At 53.5% G+C, this 19,039-nt stretch overlaps 1 long non-coding RNA gene across 1 annotated transcript; it reads left to right on the top strand.

Moving 5' to 3' along the window:
* The first annotated feature begins 516 nt into the window (after positions 1–516).
* LOC130599501 (uncharacterized) lies at positions 517–18,864 on the top strand. Its single transcript, XR_008972245.1, has 3 exons — positions 517–646; positions 13,830–13,874; positions 18,749–18,864. It is a non-coding gene; the product is annotated as an uncharacterized LOC130599501 (long non-coding RNA).
* Positions 18,865–19,039: the final 175 nt, after the last annotated feature.

Here is a 19,039-nt window from a genome sequence, read left to right as displayed (position 1 = left end):
GCAGGACAGGAGGGCAAGGAGGCAGAGAGATGCAGGCAAGGCACCGGGTGCAGGCAGGGTAGGCAAGGAAGGCAGAGCGATGCAGGCAGGGCACCGGGGTGCAGGCAGGACAGGAGGGCAAGGAGGCAGAGGGATGTAGGCAGCGCACTCAGGAAGGGAGGTAGAGCCGTGCAAGAAGGGCACTGAGGGTGCAGGCAGGATAGGGCAGGGAGGCAGAGCGATGCAGGCAGGGCGCTGGGGTGCAGGCAGGGTAGGGAAGGGAAATAGAGCCGCGCAGGCAGGGCAGTGGGATGCAGGCAGGATGAGAGGGCAGGGAGGGATGGCAGTGCAGGCAGGTGAGCAGAGCAGGCAGCGCAGGCAGGACCCGCTGGCCTTAGGGGCGCATTCCCCTCGAGTTGGGCTGAAGAATCCGGGGGGAACCCCGGGACCGGACCAGTCCCCCCCTTCTCCAACCGCTTCCCCCCCACACCCCTCAGCCCTGCGGCTGCTGCCGGCAGCCGGGCCGGGGCGCGGAGCCCCCCGCGGGCCGCGCTGGGCCGGCCCCGCAGCCGGACAAACAATGTGAGACTTGGCGGAACAAAAGCGGCGGGGCTTGGGTTGCTGAACACGTCTGAGGCCAGACGAGCAGCGCGATTTATTGGACTCGGTGAGAAAATCATAACAAAAACAAAAGGGGGGGGGCGGCGAAAAAGGGGGGGTCTGGGGGGCTCCATCCCTTAAAACGTCTTTATAGGGGCTGCGGAGTCGGGAAGGGGATGCTCCGGGAGCGGGACCTTGGAGGGGCTGCGGGGTCGGCAGGTGGGATTCCCCCCCCCCCCCCCCCCCGGGCATCTGAGCTTTGAAAGTTTGGGGGACACATCCCCCAGGTTCCCCCCCCCTCCGCGTTTCACCCATCCACGATGGCTTTCCCCCGATCCCATGGGGGATCCAGACCCACTCCGGGTGGGGTGCAGCCGAGGACCGAGGTTTGGGGTGCGGGTCCTTGCAGGGATGCTGCTATTCCCGGTCGTGGTCCCCCCCAGCGTGTCCGTTGCTCATTGTTGCCCTCCACGCCAAGAGACCCCCCTGTCCCGATAGGATTTGGGTGGGGGGACCCCAAATCTCCCTCCTGCGAGCGGCCGAGGGTGCTGCGGGGACACGAACACGGGTGACCCCCGTTCCCTGCACCCCCCGGCCGGGCTTTGGGGGCAGGATTTGGGGGTGCGCAGAGCTGGGGACTCGCTACCGAACAACCAAATCCCGTTGGATGGGGCTGTAATGAAATGAAATCAACCCCGCGTTACAAGAGCGGAGGTTACGCTCCTCTTCCTGCTCCCTGCGCGGCTGAGCGCGGCAGGGTGTGGAGCTGAGGGGCAATGGGAGGATTCCCCCCACTTCCAAACTTCTCCTTGCGTGGCCTTCATTTAATTCCCCCCCCACACCAATTCCCAACCAGGGCCGAGCTGCTCCGTTCAGTTAAAGCCCGATGAGAGAACCCCGCAGCAGGCCGAGAAGGGCCCCAAAATGAAGTAATTGGGGGGGGGGGGGAGGTTATTATAATTGGAGCCGTTATTCGGGGCAGATGGGACGCTCGGGGCTGGTGATGGTGAAAATCCCGCGTGGCTTTTTCCTGCCCAGGAACCTTTGAATTAAAATTTCAGTTTTATTGAATTTTTAATTTTAAAATTTTAAATTTCCCCATTTTTTAAAATCTTAAATTTTAAATTTCCCCAATTTTATTTTTTTTTTTTTAAACTACAACATCCGCATCCCTAGCCCTCATTTTCCCTTCCTGGGGAAAGAGGGAGTTTGTGCTTCAACCTTGCTCGGGGAAGAATAAAATCGCGCAGCATTTGGGGTAGGTTTTGATTCCTTTTTCGGTCCATGAGTGGATTCCGGTCTCTGCAGCGCTGGGACCCGCGGGGTCAAATCCTGCCCAGCTCAGCTCCGCTTTTAGCCTCCCCAAAATGAAGTTTTCCTTGCTGCAATGGCCTGCGAGCTCGTTTGAGGGCTGGGAAGCTCCGAATCGGCCGTGCCCGGTGTGATGCCGCGATCGCGGCGGCGGCTCTCGGGTATTTACCGGCGGGTTTGGGGTGGCTTCGGTCTCCCTAAAGCGCCTTTCGGCAGCAGCAAAGCGCGGAGATGGGCTTGGGTTGATAATAAAACACGAAATGCACCCCAGCATCTATGGGGTCCTTCCCCAAAACCCTCCCGGCCCGGGACGGCTCGAACGCGACCTTAATACATACGTACGTACATACATATATACATATGTACATATATATATATATATACACCATGTGTCATTGGGATAATCCCGCTGTGAATGTAAGTTTGAAAGTGGAATCCGTATCATTGCATCGCGTCTCGGGATATAACAAAATTCATCGTGTTTATTCTTTTGGCGGCTTCAACCAAAATTCAAGGGTAATTCTCGGAGGAGCCTAAAATACAAATTTCGATCGTTTGGAACTGATTTTCTTCTTTTCTTCACGTGGATTTACGAAAAAGGAGACTAAAAAGAGGCGAAGGCGCGGGGCCGCGTCCCTAAAATCCCCTCTGGGGGATGCTAGAACCGGGGGTGCCGGACCCCCACGCTCCTCTCCCTGAGCACTCTTTAGGATGTGTCCGAAAATCCGTGGTTTTTTTTCCCTAAACCGAGCTGGAGGTGAAAATTCTACACCCAAAAACCCCTTCATGCAGCCGGGGGGCACGTAGGAGGCCACGAGGATGGTCTGCAGGCAGTGAGAGTCCGGGGGTAGGGAGTAGAGGCTACGTCCTGGGGCAAAAGGGGTCAGGATGCGCTGCCCACTCCCCCCACTTCCCACCTCGGACAGGTTTAGGGCCCCCAGGGCTGGTCCCTGCTGCTCCTGCCCCAGAGGCAAAGCTGCAGCCCCAAACCCGGCTGTTTGATCCTAGGGAAAGGAAACCCGAGGCAAAGGGGAATTTTCAGAGTAAAGGAAAAATATTATAAAAAAAACCAAACAAAACAATCAAAAAAAAAAAGACCCCAAATAAACCCCAAAACCTCGTTCTTGTTTGATGAAAAATCCCGTTATTAGTTTTAAGGCTGGGCAATAAAAAGAACAGGGCTGGGTGTCTTAACGGCAGAAATACAATGCCATCTGATGGCATCTGATGTCCCTCTGGGTCTGCAGAGTGCGGGCAGGCCCCGGTCCCTGCCCGACCCCGCAGTGAGGGGCCGCAGAAGGTAGAGGGCTGAGGCCCCGAGAGGGTGGAGAGATGGAGGAAGGTTTGGGGAGATGATGGTCATGGTGGTGATGCTTGGTGTTGGGGATGGGTAAGGGCCGATGGCGCTGAGGGTGATGGCGCTGGTGCTGAGGATGATAGCGGTGGTGGTGGTTGTAAGGTGATGGTGGTGGCATTGAGGATGATGGTAGCGATGGTGGCCAGGGTGGCGGTGATGAGGGCGGTTGTTGTAACGCTGGCGATGGCGGTGGTGATGAGGGTGGTGGTGGTGATGAGGGTGATGGCAACCGCGATGGTGGTGGTGAGGGCGGTGGTCGTGGTGCTGATCGTTGTGGCGATGAGGACGATGATGGTGCTGAGGGCAATGGCCATAATGACGGTGATGGTGCAGATGGCGGGGGGGGGGGGGGGAGGATGATGAAGGTGAGGGGGGGGGTGACAGGGTTTTTTTTTGGGGGGGGGGTGGTGATGGGTGGCGGCGACGCGCGGGTGCGCGCGGCTCGGGGCCCCTCACCCGCCCATTGATGAACCGATAGGCGCTGCAGAGGGGTGGGAGATCAGGGCCGGGGTGACGTCAGGCGGGGCCGAGCCAATGAGGGGAGGCGGCGAGGGCCGGGAGTGTGAAAGCATGAATGAAAAGTGCCGCGCGCCGCTCCCCCCCGGCGCAGAGGCTGCGGGCAGCGGCGGGCAGCGGCGGGCAGCGGCAGGCAGCGGCAGGCAGCGGCAGGCAGCGGCAGGCAGCGGCAGGCAGCGGCAGGCAGCAGGTAGGAGCCGAGCCGGGCTCCGGCCCCGCGCTGCCTCCGCTCCGCTCCGCGGGAGAGATGCGGGAGAGACGGGGGGGGGGGCGGCGGCGTTTTGGAGGAGCGGAGCTTCGAGGACCCCCCCCCCCCCCCCTCCTTCCGCCTCCCGCAGCCTGACCGGAGGGATGGAGGTGATGGAGGGATGCAGGTGGAGGCGGGAGGGAGGGATGCGGTTCTCCCGGAGGAAGGCGAGGGATGCGGGGTCCTCCCCTTGAAGAATGGAAGGATGCGGGTGGCCCCGATGTGTGTGCGGGGGGAAAGGCGGAGGGATGCAGGATCCTCACCAGAGGGGTGCGGGTCCCCGCTTGCCGAGGAAGCGAAGGACGGAGGGATGCGGGTTCTCCCCTCCCGAGGAAGGGAAGGACGGAGGGATGCGGGTTCCCCGCGCAGGAAAAAAGGACGGAGGGATGCGGGAAAGGAAGGCGAGGACTGCGGGTGCCCTCGGAGCGGAGCTGCGGGTCCCCCCCGAAGCAAAGGAGGGCTGCGGGTCCCTGCGCGGACCCTGCGCGCAGGGCCGGGGTGCTGAGCTGCGAGCAGGACTCGCTCCCTTCCTCCCTCCTTCCTCCCTTGCCTCCCTTTCATCATTTCCTCCGTGTTTTCTGTGTTTATTCATCGCTTCTGTCCCCCAGATCTTGGCTGAGCCCAAGGCACCACAAGTTATTCTTTATTTAAACGGGCAGGTTTTGATTTTCGCAGTCATTTTGTTTCGAGGGCGTTAAATGCATTTATGGGTGGGGAAACGTCCTATCGGTCTTTTAACGCATATTTTAAGTTGCGGGCGCAAATTCTATTTGCTTTGATTATTACCACTTCGAATGCATTAATTTGATAGTTATTAAAAATAATGCGGGCTTAATTCTCAGCACCTGCAGAATAGCATTTGGTTTGCAAATGAAACAAATTCCAACTCGGCAAGAAAATAGGCAGCTCCTGGCGGGGCGATCCTGGAATTCTGCTCCAAATTGTGTTCCCGAGGGGCCTGATCCCGCCTGTCCCACCGATGCTTTCGCCCCTGGGATGCAGGAACAGGGCCGCTGCCGTAGCGGGGGTGATATTCTGGATCTCGCTGCTAATATTTGCATCTTTTTATCCGTTTTTCCTCCCTCATTCCTTCCTTAAAAGCCATGTGGCCCCTCGACCCCCCTGGAGAAGAAGAGGTTGGCTTTTTCCTGCTAATGCTGTAGACTTCAGGGGTTGGTTGTTATCTTTGGTTATCTAGCTGTATGAGTGGTGTCGAGTCTTCATAAAGCTAGATAACCGAAAGTAAAAATAACCCCATTACACGCCTGAGGAGGAGGATGTGGAGAAGAAAGGAAATTCATCCAAAGGAAGAGGAGGAAAAGAAAAAATGAAGTGAAAAAAAAAAAAAAAGCAGGGAAGAGAAAGGAAAAGAGGAAAAAAAAAAAAGGGAAAAAAGCCCCCCCCCAAAGACAACTTTTTGAGACTGGAATTAAAAGCCGAGGTAGGATTTGATTTTTTTCCTAAAAGAACCTCTTTGCCTCCTGTGATTTGAAGTGAGTTTCTTGATTCTGTGCATGCGAAGAGAACGTCCGTCTTGAGAAAGACGAGGATGTGGCCGGGAATTGGTCTTGAATTAGCAAAGTCAAACTTCCCATCAGATAAGGAATTAGTTAAACCCAGGACGCAGAACTACAGCTCAAGGAGGAACTTTTCGTTGCATAACCAGTCGTAGAGCACCAGAGAATCCCTAAATCAATGCAGATTACTGTGCTGGATTATCTGTTTAATAAAGCAGCAACAGAGCACTGGTTATTAATGGTTGTTTTGCAAATACGAGCGCTGGATTCCTTTTCTTTTTCTCCTTTTCCTTTTTTTTTCCCCTCTCCCCGTATCCCATTCCCTGTTTTTTGTCTGTTTCATTTTCTTCCCTGATAGATATAACTCCATCTCAGGATTAAAAGAGAAGGATCTGGTGATTTGGGAACTGCTTTCTTGCCGTTTTCTTTGTTTTAATTCCCTAGTACCTCTATCCAAATGCTTTCTTTCTTCTTTTAACCCTTTGTCTGTTCCATTTCTTTGAATAGACTCGAGATGCCAAGATTGGGGATTTGCAAAAAATATATTATGCGCGTATGAAACCACGGGAGACTAATCAGAGAACTTGATTTTGCTTAATTTATCCTCTCTGCAAATCCACGCTGGTCCTTATCCCTTCCCCTGGTTTCTCTACCAACCTTTCCCTGATGGAAACAGAGATTTTCTTTTTTTACCTGCTTTACCGTAGAAGGGAATTTTGGGTCAAAGAGGGGAACCGGGTGCTTCCCCCTCGCTTGTAAGGGTCGGACTGGTTGCCTTTAGATGCCACCTGCAAAACACAGCAACCAATTTGGAAAGGGGTCTTGATGGTGCGTAGAAGAACACAAAGATCTTGTGATGGATTGTGATGATGTAAAGATCATTTCTAATCTCAGAATGGTGATTCCAACGCCGGGGGGGGGGGTGGTGGGGGGGTGGGGGGAAAGAGTTCATGATAATAAAGAGCAAACGGGGGTGCCAGCACCTGAACTGCTTTGGAGAGGAGCAATTCTGGCATTGCTACCTCATGAAAACCCTCTTGTGAGAGACAGAGGCAAGGAGCTGCCTTCTGACCTGTGCTGGACCCGCTCGTTTCGCTCATGTGCTCGTGGGGGTCTTCGCAAAAAGCAAAGGGGCAAAGAGAAAGAGGCAGAAGAAGCTGTCCCTGGCAGCTTGGCCGGGGCAAGGCTGCACCTCTGGGTGTAACGTAAAAGAGATCTCCTGCTCATACGATGACTTTAAATGAACGAACAAGGTATTTGCCTCCCTCCTCACCCACAGCCCTGTAATTCCGAATAATTCAGTGCATGCCTTAACTCCCTGTAATGATCTGCTTGGGGAAAGCTGAAGGAAAACCTCCTTTCTGTCTTCCCTTCAGGGTTCATCTAGGTGCTGCTATTGTTCCTGGCGCTGCTCCCGCAGCCCACGCTGGCGGTCGCAGGGGCGTAGGGAAGTTCTTAAGAGCTCTTGTTTTATTCTCTGGTGCCTTGCTGCTCCTCCTTGCCCTTGGAGGTGCCACTCTCCTGGCCTGGTTGCTTGTCTCCAGCCAGAGTGGGACATTACAGAGGACAGGGCAACAGAAGCATCCGAGCCTTGGTGCGTGGAAGGGGAAAGAGCATCCTCCGTGGAAAGGGAGAACGTCCTCTATGGATGCTCGCAGCCCTGAGCATCTCATAGGATGGAGTTGGACAACCTTGGCTTTGGTGGCACCAGGAGGTCATCACAAGGAGCTCTCCTCCTTCATCCCTCTGAGGCAGATGGAAATGGGAGGAGAACAGTTGCCGGTGGAACTGGTGCTCACCAGGCTCATGGACTGGGAGGTGGCTTCGGGTGGACCCTGGCGTTGAGCCCTCATGCGAAGGGGTTTTGGTGGCTCACCCAGGGACAAGGGACTTTTATTGCTGGGTGAGCACTGGTGAGCTGCCATGTGCCATCCACCATTGGCCAGTGTCTTCGTTCAAGGCGGGGGGGAAAAAAGCGCCTTTTGTCCAATCAGAGGCTGGAAGCGATGGGATGCGATCATCTTTTGGTGTTCCGAGGTGACCAATCCTGGTCTGTGCAGGGCCAAGGCGGCACCACCATAGGCTGATGGTTGATGGTGTCACTTGCTTGGGTATAACAAAGACAAGAGCAGGAATGGGGGAATGCGAAGTGGGACGAGGGCGAAACTCGACCGGGAGAGGAGGGAGCCCGTGTATGGCAGGATGGATCCAGGGGCAGGAGGTGCCCATGGTGGTCCATGATGGAGAGGATGGGTTTAAAGCCTGGCCCGGCTCTCCAGAGCTTGTGCATTTCATTCCCTGATGCAAAACCCACCCTTTAAACCAGTCCTGAGCCTCCCATTGGCTCAGGGACATCGCGACACCACAGGGCTAAAGCATCTCCAGGTCTTCTCCTTTGTGCTCCCAGCCTGGCAAGGCAAATGGGAGCCAGTTTCACCCCACTTGCTGCTGCTGGGGTGCTGTTGATCCTGGTACTCTCCATGCCGGTGGAGATTCCTTCTTCATTCGGATCTTTGTCGTTGTGGGTGATGATTCCCAGTGGTGGGACCGGCTGCATACTCAGAGCTTGGCTCTCTCCGAGGCCTTTGGGAACACGGGTGGGAATACTCTTGCAAAGAGCTGATTTATGACTTTTTTCCCCCCTTTCTCCTCGATTTGCCACTGGAATGCAGGAGCAAGGAGAAAGCCCCGCGTGTTGGTGTGACGTTGATCCAAATTGCAGCTTACATGTGGCTGTTTAAGCTTGCTTGGACACTCTGATTTGACTGGTTAACACTCAGCACTGTCTACTCAGTTCTCCCTTCTGGTCACATAACTGCTGGAGACATTAATAGGAGATATGCTTGCATGTTGTGTATCAAGAGATTAGCTCTCTGCATTCTTTTCCGTGCTTAGAAGCAGTGTTTGGGGAGAGGTAAAAATGGAGCAATGCTAATTTTCCTCTGGTTCAGTGAGTCATTGAGAAGAACTGAATATACAAATAGAATTATTGAGAATTAATTTCATTCACTGTAATGCTTTCCCTTAGGATAGAGCTTGTCTTTAGCTCCTGTCCTTAATACTTAATGCCAGGCGGTGGGAATGCAGCGGGTTGGTTTGTTGTTGGGTCCAAAGCCCCTTCTCCTCATGAACAATGCGGGTCGGGACATTGCCAAATGTGCAGGAATACTTGTGCTGGTCAATGCTGCCAGTGGATATTGGAGAGGAGAAACATTCCCCATTTTTACCTATAAGAGAAGGAAATTCTCCGCTCCAAACAGTGAGAAATTGGTCATTTTTTTTCCTATTTAAAACCAGGAGTGGGGAAAGCAGCGATTTCCCAACTGGAGGAATTTTCTGCTGGCCTTTTCCACTTCTCAGCTGCAAACAAAAGGAGGCCCTGATGGCTCAAGCCCTTCCAGGTCTCCGCAAAGCTCCTTTCTCTCTCTGGCATCGCGCTCCCACCGCAGGGTTGGGTAGGTGCGAAATGGCACGGCCGTGCCACCCCAAAGAAACCATATGGATATGATGTAGATCTGTGTGTATATCTATAGGGTTGAACAATGTATGGATATATTTCCTTTCTCCAAGCACTCCCAGCCATGTTTGCATGGGAGATGCGATGGTTTTAAAGGTGCTTTTGAGGCAGGAGGCAGCGGCTTGCGTCCACATCACCCCTAAAGCTCTTCTGCTTTTGGGGTACTGGGTCCATGCGATGTGCTCCAGGACCAGAGCTGGGTTTTGGGGGTGAGGAATGTCTCTGTGCCAAGAGAAAGCAGAAAGCTTCTTGCCATCGGTACCTATAGGGGTCAAAAACGCTTACTGAAGGCTCCAGCCCTGGATCGAGGCTGAAAGGGGAGCTCGTCTTTGTGCCGAGAGCAGGGTCTTTCCTTTGCAAACAATCAGGGCTCCAAAACCCCCGAGGGTTTTCAAGGGAATGATTTTCCTGTGGGGATTATGAGAAAGCAGCTGAGTGGGCGCTTTAAGCCGCCATCGGAATCGCATCAGGCCCCGCTTTCCTTCCAGCAAGTGCCGGGTGTGTGGGATCAGGGGCTGGATGGATGCTCTGCTTTAACCAGGGGCCCTCACTGGGACATGAGGAAAGGTGACCCCGATCCCTGTCCCCACCTGACGTGGCTCTGGTCACTGATGCGGCTTGGGATGGCTTTGGGGTGTCTGGTGCTGGTTTCTGTGTGTGAGAAGGGATTTCTCCTCTCCCACCCCATCCCGGGGTGCAAACGCGGTGCTTGGGGGGCCCGCACGGTTCTCCTGCGCCTTGCCTGCGGGAAGAGGGTGGCAGTGCCTTGGGGAAGGGGACGGATAGGAGCAAAACGATGAGCTCTGTGGTCTTGAGGCTGCTTGGAGGAGACAGAGGTCGCTCAAATGCAGCCGGGGTGATTGGATGTGAAGGCAGAGCCGCGGCGCTCGCCGGCAGCTTCGCCTCTCCCGTCACCCGCCGCCGCTGCTGCGGGAGGTTCTGCTGGTCCAGGCTTGTGTTGACAGCGCTGCCAACGTGGCCCTAAAAATAGTCCCTGGGGGCTGCGTTCTGGCTTGTCCTGTGGGATTTTCAGGGATGGAGATGGAAAGGGACGTGTGCGCGTGAGGGCCGACACCTCCCCGCTCGCTGCGCTTCCCCCTGGCTGTAAAGCACTGGGAGGAAGGATGACAACCGATGGGATTGGGAGCAGCAGGGTCTGCCTGTGGCTGGCTTGGCAGCAAAAGGGTTGGGGAGTTGTGGTTCCCAGCTGTGGATTGGGATTGGGGCTGAGGGGTGTCCTTATGGACGGGAGGTCTTGGATCTGAATCCGTCTCGGTTATCGGTGGATCGCAGGCTTCATGCTGATGGATAACTCCAGGCTTTATCCTGCTCCAGCCGAGACCAGACTTAAACCTGGCATCTGTAAGTGTAAAGCTAAGCTGTGTAATCCTCACCCAGCCGTGGCCTGAGCTTCAGCTTTGACAGCTCGGGCTAGGTGTAAAAGCCATTTTAATTCCACTTTTAGGGCTTGGAGTATTGCCGGAGCAGGGACAAAGGGAGCGGTGCCAGGATGCTGGTGCCGGCAAAGGGAGCATCTGCTTTGGGTTCAGCCGCTTGGTGCAATGGGTTTCTATGGGTAGGTGGAGCTGGTTCTGGAACGGGCAGAAAAAGCAGCTCTAAGAGAGGAAAAATGAAAGAAAAGCTGATTAATAAGTGCTGGCAATGGGAAAAAGTGGGTGTTTGGTGGCTGGCTCAGCCCCGAGCCTGCGTGCGGCTCCAGGAGGCTTTTGGCTTCTCCTGTGGCCTTGCATTGCTTAGGTGGGTGCAGCTAAACCAGGTTTCATTTGACCTTCAGCAGGTTCCTGCCTGGTGGAAGCTCAAAACTCACCCCTGTTTGGGGGGATAAAGGGAAGCAGAGCCCTGGGAAAGAAGGAAGGGTTATCCCTGAGCAGCCTGCTTTGTTTCACCCATTCCTCCCCTCTGCCTTTGGTAAATACCTGCAAGTTTAGGTAAGAATAAGGCGGAATATTCAGCTTTTATGGCATTTCACAGGGTTGGTTTAGGGATTCCCGGGCAGGAAGGCGCCTGGTCCAAATAACCTTTCTCTGGCATCAGCAGGCACCAGCTGCTTGGAAGGAGAGTGCTTGAAACCCTACAATTATGGGATAATGTATTCCGAGAGAGTTTCTCAGCTTTCCATCCCCAAGCTGGAGAGTTTATATCCCCGATCCTTGTAAAACGCTGCTAAGCTTGGATGCTCTTCCCATCCTCTGGGAATGGGAGCATCCCTCAGCAGCGAAGGGTGCCTAAAAAATCCCTCTGTTTTTTAACCTTTACTTGGGATTTGCTTGGATGACCCCCGGAATCATGGCTTTGGAAAGAGCTGGAAGTGCACCGGTCTCCAGAGCCGCACATGGAGCCGATGGGAAGGCTGTGGGGTATTAAGGATGTAACCTTGGTTGGCTGTTGAAGGGAATGAGGGTCGTAATTCCTTTAGGAACCTTGATGCATGCTGCGAGTATTGGTATCTAAAGGACCTTTCCACTGCCTACAGGGAGCTTTGAGGGCTCATGATGTCGGATGGGTACCACAGAGGACGGGTAGCCCCAGACCGTGGACCCACCTCATGATTTTGCAGACAAACCCCATTCTTCGGGGCATTTTCTCCCTTCTCCCTCTTTGTTTCGACTTTGAGCCACAAACCCACCAAATTCGTCCCTTTTTTAAGGCAAAAAAAGTTATTTTTTTAACCTTAAACCCAGGAACATCCCCTGGGTTGGGTGGCTTTCTGGACAGAGGGAGCTTTTCCATCTTCTTGGCCCTTTTGTCTTGGGATAACCACTTGGTTTTGGAGCATCAGGGAGCGAACAGCTCCCGGCCCCGCTGCCCATCTCACGGAGGCTTTGCCAGCACCAGGGCAAGCCGTTGAGCTGCCTCCCTCCTCCGGTGCGAGAGGGATGGCCACGGAGCAGGTTGCCATGGAGAAGCGGGATTATTCTGCGCGTGTGTGGACCGGGGAAAGGGAGGGGGGAGGCTGGAATATCGTCATTCCTCTTTCAACCCTTGGCGATGGAGCGCGGTGCCGCGCTCGCTGCCGACCTTGGGAGCTGCAAGCTCCCAACCCCATCCCCTCCTCCCTTCCTCCTGCAGCCCCAGCTCCTGCACCAGCTCCTCCATCGGACTCTTATCTCCAATAATCCCCCCGTAAGAGGGCTTTCTGCTTGTTATGACACCCAGTGAAAGCGTGGGAGAAAGATCCTTTCTTCGCCCTTGTCCTCCACAGCCAGCCACTGGCTTGAATGGGAGGCTTTTTTGTGTCTCTGTGTGCCTGACTAATTGAGCTGAAGGACTTGCGTCTGGAAGGGCTTGAAAGGGACTTTTGTTGCTGCTGTGGAGTTTGGGGAAGGAGAATGAGTCCTGCTTTCTTAGGGACCGCAGGTCCTGGGCAAATTTGACTCTCGAGTGCTCGCGCCTCCCGGTCCTTTGGGAAGAGCAGAAGAAAGGGCGCTGGGTTTGGTTGGGTTCCTTTCTCTTTTTCCGTGGTGTCTTTGGAGGGATGCAAAAGGGAACGTGGCCCAAAAAACACCGGGCCCTGGCAAGGCTGGTGAGGTGCCTTGGGAAAAGGGCAATGGGAGAGGAGGTGCAAGTGGTTACAGAGAAGAGCAGCAGGAGCTCCTGCCTCCAAAACAGTGCAGGGAGCCTTCGCCTCCTGCTGCGTTAAGGCTTGCTCATCAAATCCCCTCTGTGATCCCAGCGGGAATTGGTTGGTGGGCAAAGTGTGTTTCCGTGTCCCGTTGCATCCTTAGAGGTGATGGGCATCGGGTATCGCGAGTCGCTGCTGCAGGATTCCTCTTTTCCTCTTGCTTTTGCCAGGAGTGGTGAAAAGTCAGGATTCTCCCTGAAAGAGAAAGAATTATACCCCTTGGTGCACGTATAATAGCCCCAAATCCCAGATTTCATCAAGAAACCCCCACAGGTCCTGCTAGGTAGGAAAACCAAGAGGTTTGTGCAGCAGTTGGGCACTTTAAAGGCTCTTTTCCTTTGGGAATGTTGGTTTGGGGCACGGAGCTGGAGCCTTTAGGGACTTCCAACCATGGTGGCGGCTCCTGCTGCCCCATAGCTCATCCTGAGGACTTGGTATTTCCACATCTCTGTTTTCCATCATCTGACACTGGATTCACTTAGAGACCAGCGGCATCTTCTCCCAGCTCATTTTCCCCATGGTGGAGCTTAGGAAAAGCCCTGGACAGAGCCCAGTGCTGAGCATCCCATCTGGAAATCACCCCCTTTGGCAAGGAGTGAAAATGGGTCTTTTGGGGCATAAAACAGGGCTTATGGGCAGGAAACAGCCAGGTTCCACCCCCCCCCGGCATGGCTGAACACTCCCAGTGAGTGCTGTTTGGCAGTGGGGTTTTAATGCAAAGTGATGAAAACACTTGGAAAGCTGTATTTTGGTGTGGGGGGAGGTAGAAGCTGCAAATTTCCCTGTTTTTCCCAAAGACTGCAGCCTCGGGGTTGGGAAAACGCTGAAGTTTTCCAGGGCTCAAGAGGTGCAGCAAGGATGTGGCAAAAAGGTTTGAAACAGATGCGGGTGTGAATGGGGAAATCTGACAGAGGAGGGAGGTGGAGGGAAAGAGGTGCCTTTTCCATAGCAAACCACACTTGAAATCACTGCTGCAAACGATGCTTTTCATGTGGGAAGCTGGGAGAAACCCAGAATTCCAGCTCATGGAATCCTGGAGTGATTTGGGTTGGAAGGCTCCTAAGGATCAGCCCGTTTGGGATGTGATCTTCTCCAGCTCTTTCCAGCACTAACCCCACCAAACTTGTGTTTCATTCCCGCAGCCTGAAGCCCGTGCCCTGCAGCTCCGGGGATGCCTCTGCCACCAGGTATTTACTAAGTGAATCCTAAGGAGGTACCAGGCTGAGTAAAGGACAATTTACAAGCTCCTTGTGTGTGTGCTCCTAAGGAAGCATTGGAGAAGTTGGCTTTCTCAGCAGTGTGCTATGATAATGATGCTGCCTATTAGACACCAGCAATAGGGATCTGCACCCACCAGCCCCGTTTTCTGCCTCCAATTCTTTTATCCTTTATAGCATTTCCAATCCTTCTTCCCCCAAAATCACCCGCTTCCAGTTTGACCATTGGGAAGTGGGGCTGGGAGTCCAAAGGAGCAGGGCAAGGGCCGCACATGGCCCATTGCCACGTGCTGGAGGCCAGGAAGAGAAGAAAGAAACCAGATTGGTTTCATTGATAAGGGTTTTAATCCTGATTTGGTTCATTTATTTATTCCCCCTCCTATTTTTTTTTTCCATAGGGAATGGGCTGACCCATTTCTCATTGGTTTAGGATGCTCAAGGTTTACCAAATGCTGCATATTTCTCCCTCTGCAGGGGCCCGAGCAGGCAAAGATCACATTTATAAAGACTATTTATTAATGAAAGAAAAAGCTTTATTTCACTTGGATTTGGCCAATAGCTCGGGGTTTGGGCACTTCAGCTCCCTATAAACCAATCCTTTCAATGGTGTTCCTAACCAAACCCCTTAGATTAGGGAGCTTCTTGCCCTAGCCCAGATTTCCTCCTGCTCCCAGCAGCTCCCAGCCTCAAGAACAAGAGGTTTGGAGCAGATTGGGACCAAAAAAATCAAATGTGGGTATAGGAAGGAGCATAAAAATCATGGAAAATCACAGGAAAATCAGAGGGTTTAGGCATAATCCTCAGGAAAGGCTCAGAATTGATATTAAAATGCATTATTATTGCTAATCAATAGCAGCAGCTCTATAAAACATTGAGAACGATGCGATGCATCCGTTGCTCCCTTGCCATAATCCCTGCGGATGGTGAGCACCGGGATTTCTCCATTTCAGCTCCTGGCACCGGGGCCTTTGTGTTCTGGGGGCTGGGATGGGGAATTGGGCTCTTCCCAGAGGGGTGGTGGTGCCACGACTGGGAGCATCCTGGCTCACAGGGATGCAGATGGGGGTCCTGGTGCCACCCCTCCATAGGTCCCTTCTTGGAGGGGAACGGCCTCACGCAGCACCCGGGAAGCTGCGATTGGAAATGAGGAGTTTTCCAATGCAAAAGCTGGCAAAAAAAAGGGGGATTTGGGGCCGTTTGGGGCCTTCTTTCCCCAGCAGAAAGAGCCGGTGGCTCCGTGCCTGTCCCGGCACCGGCGGGATGTGAACAGCAGAACCCTCGTGGCTGCCACCAGCCTTTGTGGGTGCAGCGTGGGGAGGGTTTCGCCTCCTGCTTTTCCCTTCCCTTTCTTTAGTTCATGGGTTTCAATCCAGATTTTCCCCTTTTTTCCTTTATTTTTTGTCTTCCTTTTCCATTTTCTTTTTTCTTTTTCCCTTTTCTCCCTTTTTCTTCTTTTTTCCCCTTTTCCCTTTTCTTCCTTTTTTTTTCCCCTTTTCCATTTTTTCCTTTTTCCATTTTCCTTTTTTTCCTTTTTTTTTTTTTGCTTTTCCATTTTCTTTTTCCTTTTTCCATTTCCTTTGTTTTCCTTTTCCACTTGCTTTTTTTCTTTTTTCATTTTCCTTTTTCCATTTTTCCCCTTTTCCATTTTTCCCCTTTTCCATTTTTCCTCTTTTCCATTTTTCCCCTTTTCCATTTTTTCCCTTTTCCATTTTTCCTCTTTTCCATTTTTCCTCTTTTCCATTTTTCCCCTTTTCCATTTTTCCCCTTTTCCATTTTTCCCCTTTTCCATTTTTCCCCTTTTCCATTTTTCCCCTTTTCCATTTTTCCCCTTTTCCATTTTTCCCCTTTTCCATTTTTCCCCTTTTCCATTTTTCCCCTTCTCCATTTTTCTCCTTTTCCATTTTTTTAATTTTCCATTTTTTCCCCTTTCCATTTTTCCCTTTTCCATTTTTCTTTTTTTTTCAATTTTTTTCTTTCCTATTTCCTTTAATTTTTTTTGTTCCTTTTTTAATTTTTCATTTCCCTTTTTGTTTGTTTTCCCTTTTCCTCCCCTATTTTCTCTTCTTCCCCCCCCAGTCCTGCATTCATCCTGCTTTGTCTCCCCTCCTGCCCGCGTGTGGAAGGAAGGGGCAGGCGCTCCCACGCCAGTGGGGTTTTGTTGGTGATGCTGGGTTTGCCCTGGTGCTTTGTTCCACCCTACACCCTCCATGGGGACCACGGGGCACCCACAGGGGGTGCGGGTCGGGGTGCCCGGCCCTGGATGAGGGAACACAAAGCCCTACGGAAGACACGGGGGGCTCTTGTGATCCCGGTTGCGCGCGAAAGAGTTAACCCATTAGAAATTCCGAGCCCTTCTTCCGATAGTTAAACCTGATTTGCATGCATTTGCATAATGAATGTCATTTGCATTCTTGGAGGTTGGCTACTTCTGTGGGAAAAGTCAAAGCGGGATTGCGGGGAGGGCGAAGGGGGGTCGGCGAAGAAAGGAGGGAAGATCCCCCCCCTTCCGCACCCCATGCGCATCCCTGCCCCTCACCAGCCTCACCCTAATACTCTTCATTCCCCCCCCACTTTTTTCCCTCCCCTCGAAGCCTTCCTGCTTCTCCCTTCCGCAGGATGCACAAAAGCCAACGGATAGGATAGGCCGTGTCGAGGCGAAGCGCATCCTTCCCCTCTTTTCCCCCCCTTTCCCCTCTTTTCAGTTCTCCCTCTAATTCCAGGCTGGCTCCCGTTGCCGGCGCCCTTGCCCTCTCCCTCCCCTTCCCGCGGGTGCATGCGTGCTGGAAACGGGAGCAGAAAGGGATAAAAAAAAGGTGGGAATCCACCATTTTAGGCAGCCGACGTCTAAAATGGCCGATTCTCTTCCCCCCCTGGTCCTCGCCATGCGGGCGGCTGCATCCTTGCAGCATCCCGGGCAACGCCGACGATCCCGCCCCGGGTACCGCATCCTCGCCGCGGGGTGCTCATCCCATCCTCATCCATGGGGGTTTTCCTCTTCCCGCCCCTCGTGGGGCTCACTGTAGGGCGTCGTGGCCATGAACGACCCCCCGGCCATGCCCAAAGCACCCAACTCACCCCCTAAAACTCGAGCTCCTTTTGTTTCGGCTCCAGGCTGTGCAGTGGGATGGAGCCAAGGCGAGGGACAGGCTTTTGTACCCCATCTTCTATTCATTATCATTGGGCCCCACATGGATAATGTGGGGTTTGAGGCTCGGCAAGAAATGCTATTTCGTTCCTCGTAGACCTCAATAGGATGAAGGAAACCCCTTTGATTTGTAATCTCGGTGTCCCCCCCCACTTCTTTCCCCCAGAAAAACCCAACAGAGCCATTTTTAAAGCTGCTGAGCCCGTTCTGTGGCTGTTCAAGAGGGGAAATCAAGGTGAGCCATGAGCAAATTCATCCCCTCCTTGGATAAGCAGAGGTGGGAGAGGCTTCACCTGGTCCGGATGGGTTGTGGGTACAAAGATCTTGCACTAAGAGGGGGGAAACCTCCCTTTCTACACCATAGAACCCAATGGGGTGTGGACTGAGCCATTCTACTCCGGCACTGGGAATGCTGTGGGGTGGGTTTATCTGCAGATCCTGTTGGGAGAAGCTGATGCTTTAGGTGCAGATCTGGGTGTTACAGGAGAGTTTTTGTTGTTCTTAATTTCTCCCCATCCCTCTGTTGCCATGGGACCCTAGAAACTTAAAAGCCTCAATACCCCGAGTGAGTTTAACCCTGGTGCGACGGGAATGTGGAAAGCAGATTAAAACCAACCGGAAATTTATCCTGAGAAGGAACAGAAATCCCGGGATTTTCCCCTTGGTGGGTGGATGCTGGAGCCCCAAACGCGCTCGGTTGGGATTGTCCCCATAGGGAAGTGCTGCTCAGCTCAGTCCTGGGCCCGCCTGGGGTCTCTGAGGTGGGAAGGGAGCAGGGAAGTGGTGACCACGACCATCACCATCCCTTGGGATCCCTCCTGCAGCCACGCGCTCCCCTCCGCCTGCCAAACGTGCTTAGTCAGGAATGGGAACCACGTTCCTAAAGCTCCCAAAAATGCACTAAGGCTCTCAGCTATTTGGCTAAGCCGCATGGACTTAGCTGGTTTCTCACTGCTTTCATTGCTAACCTTTGCTCCACGCTGGGTCTGGGGGGGTTTCTTCCTTCCTTATTCTCAGCCTGGGATGGGGCACGTTGATGGGTGGGAAGTGGGGCTGGAAGGAGAGGATGGATGTGGGCATCCCTGCGCTGCTCCCGCTCACTCTCCGTCACTTCCTTCCCACAGCATGGATTCTCTCTCTGATTTCTGTAGTGTTATCAATGATTTATGGGACTAATGGGCAGGGAAAAAGGCTCTTTCTCTGGCCCAAGCACCTTCCTCTATCAAACAAGCCAAGCAACCTCTGCACTCGCTGTTTGAATCCATGTGTGAAGGGATGAAGGCAGAGTTTATGCAGATGAGAAAGGAACCAAGCTCTCCTGCTTGCTTCCCACAGAGCACCGGGTTGGGGTCACAGGGATGGGTTCCAACGGGATCCTCACTCTACATTTGATCCAAGCATCTTCCCTCAATGCATCTCCCAAGGCTTTCAAGTGCCTTGGTGGAGCCGGCAGTGGCCTGGGCAGGGAGGGAAGCCTGGAGAAGGCAAATGGGGAAGAAAAGCAGCCACAAAAGGGGGGTTTTGGCTTAGATTTCCAGTCTCCAGCCCTGCTTTGTCCCAACTGATCCCTCTCTTCCTCCATCCCCTTTTCCCGCCAGGAACGTGGCTGTAATCTCCCTGCTCTGGTGTAATCCAGGCACGGGAGGATGGGGCTGACATTCAGCACATTCCCATCCTCTTTTCTTTCTCTCCCTGCCAGGGACCAGAGTGGGATCCCCCTCTGTGATGCTCTGCTCGTTTTGCAGCTGGTGAATCCCGTGTCTCCGGCCCCGCTGACAGTTGACATGGAATTTCCTAGTAAGTGGATTCATCTCTAAGGCTTTCCATAAGCTCTTCCACTGGGCAGCCTCTGCACGCTGCCTGGATGGGCTGAATCCCATAGGGAATGCTCAGGGACTGCTTCAAGACCACCATGACCGCATCATAGGGAAACAGAGAGGCCAAAAGCTCTGTGGTCACCAGCATCTTCCTCCCCATCCCCTCATCCCAA

The sequence above is a fragment of the Pezoporus wallicus genome, unplaced genomic scaffold (assembly GCF_028554395.1).
Source record: "Pezoporus wallicus isolate ANWC-B61680 ecotype Strahan unplaced genomic scaffold, APGP_CSIRO_Pwel_v1 contig_12477, whole genome shotgun sequence".
NCBI classification, from domain to species: Eukaryota; Metazoa; Chordata; class Aves; order Psittaciformes; family Psittacidae; genus Pezoporus; species Pezoporus wallicus.
Note: the sequence above shows the minus strand (reverse complement) of the source record. Positions and strands in the feature narration are given on the sequence as shown.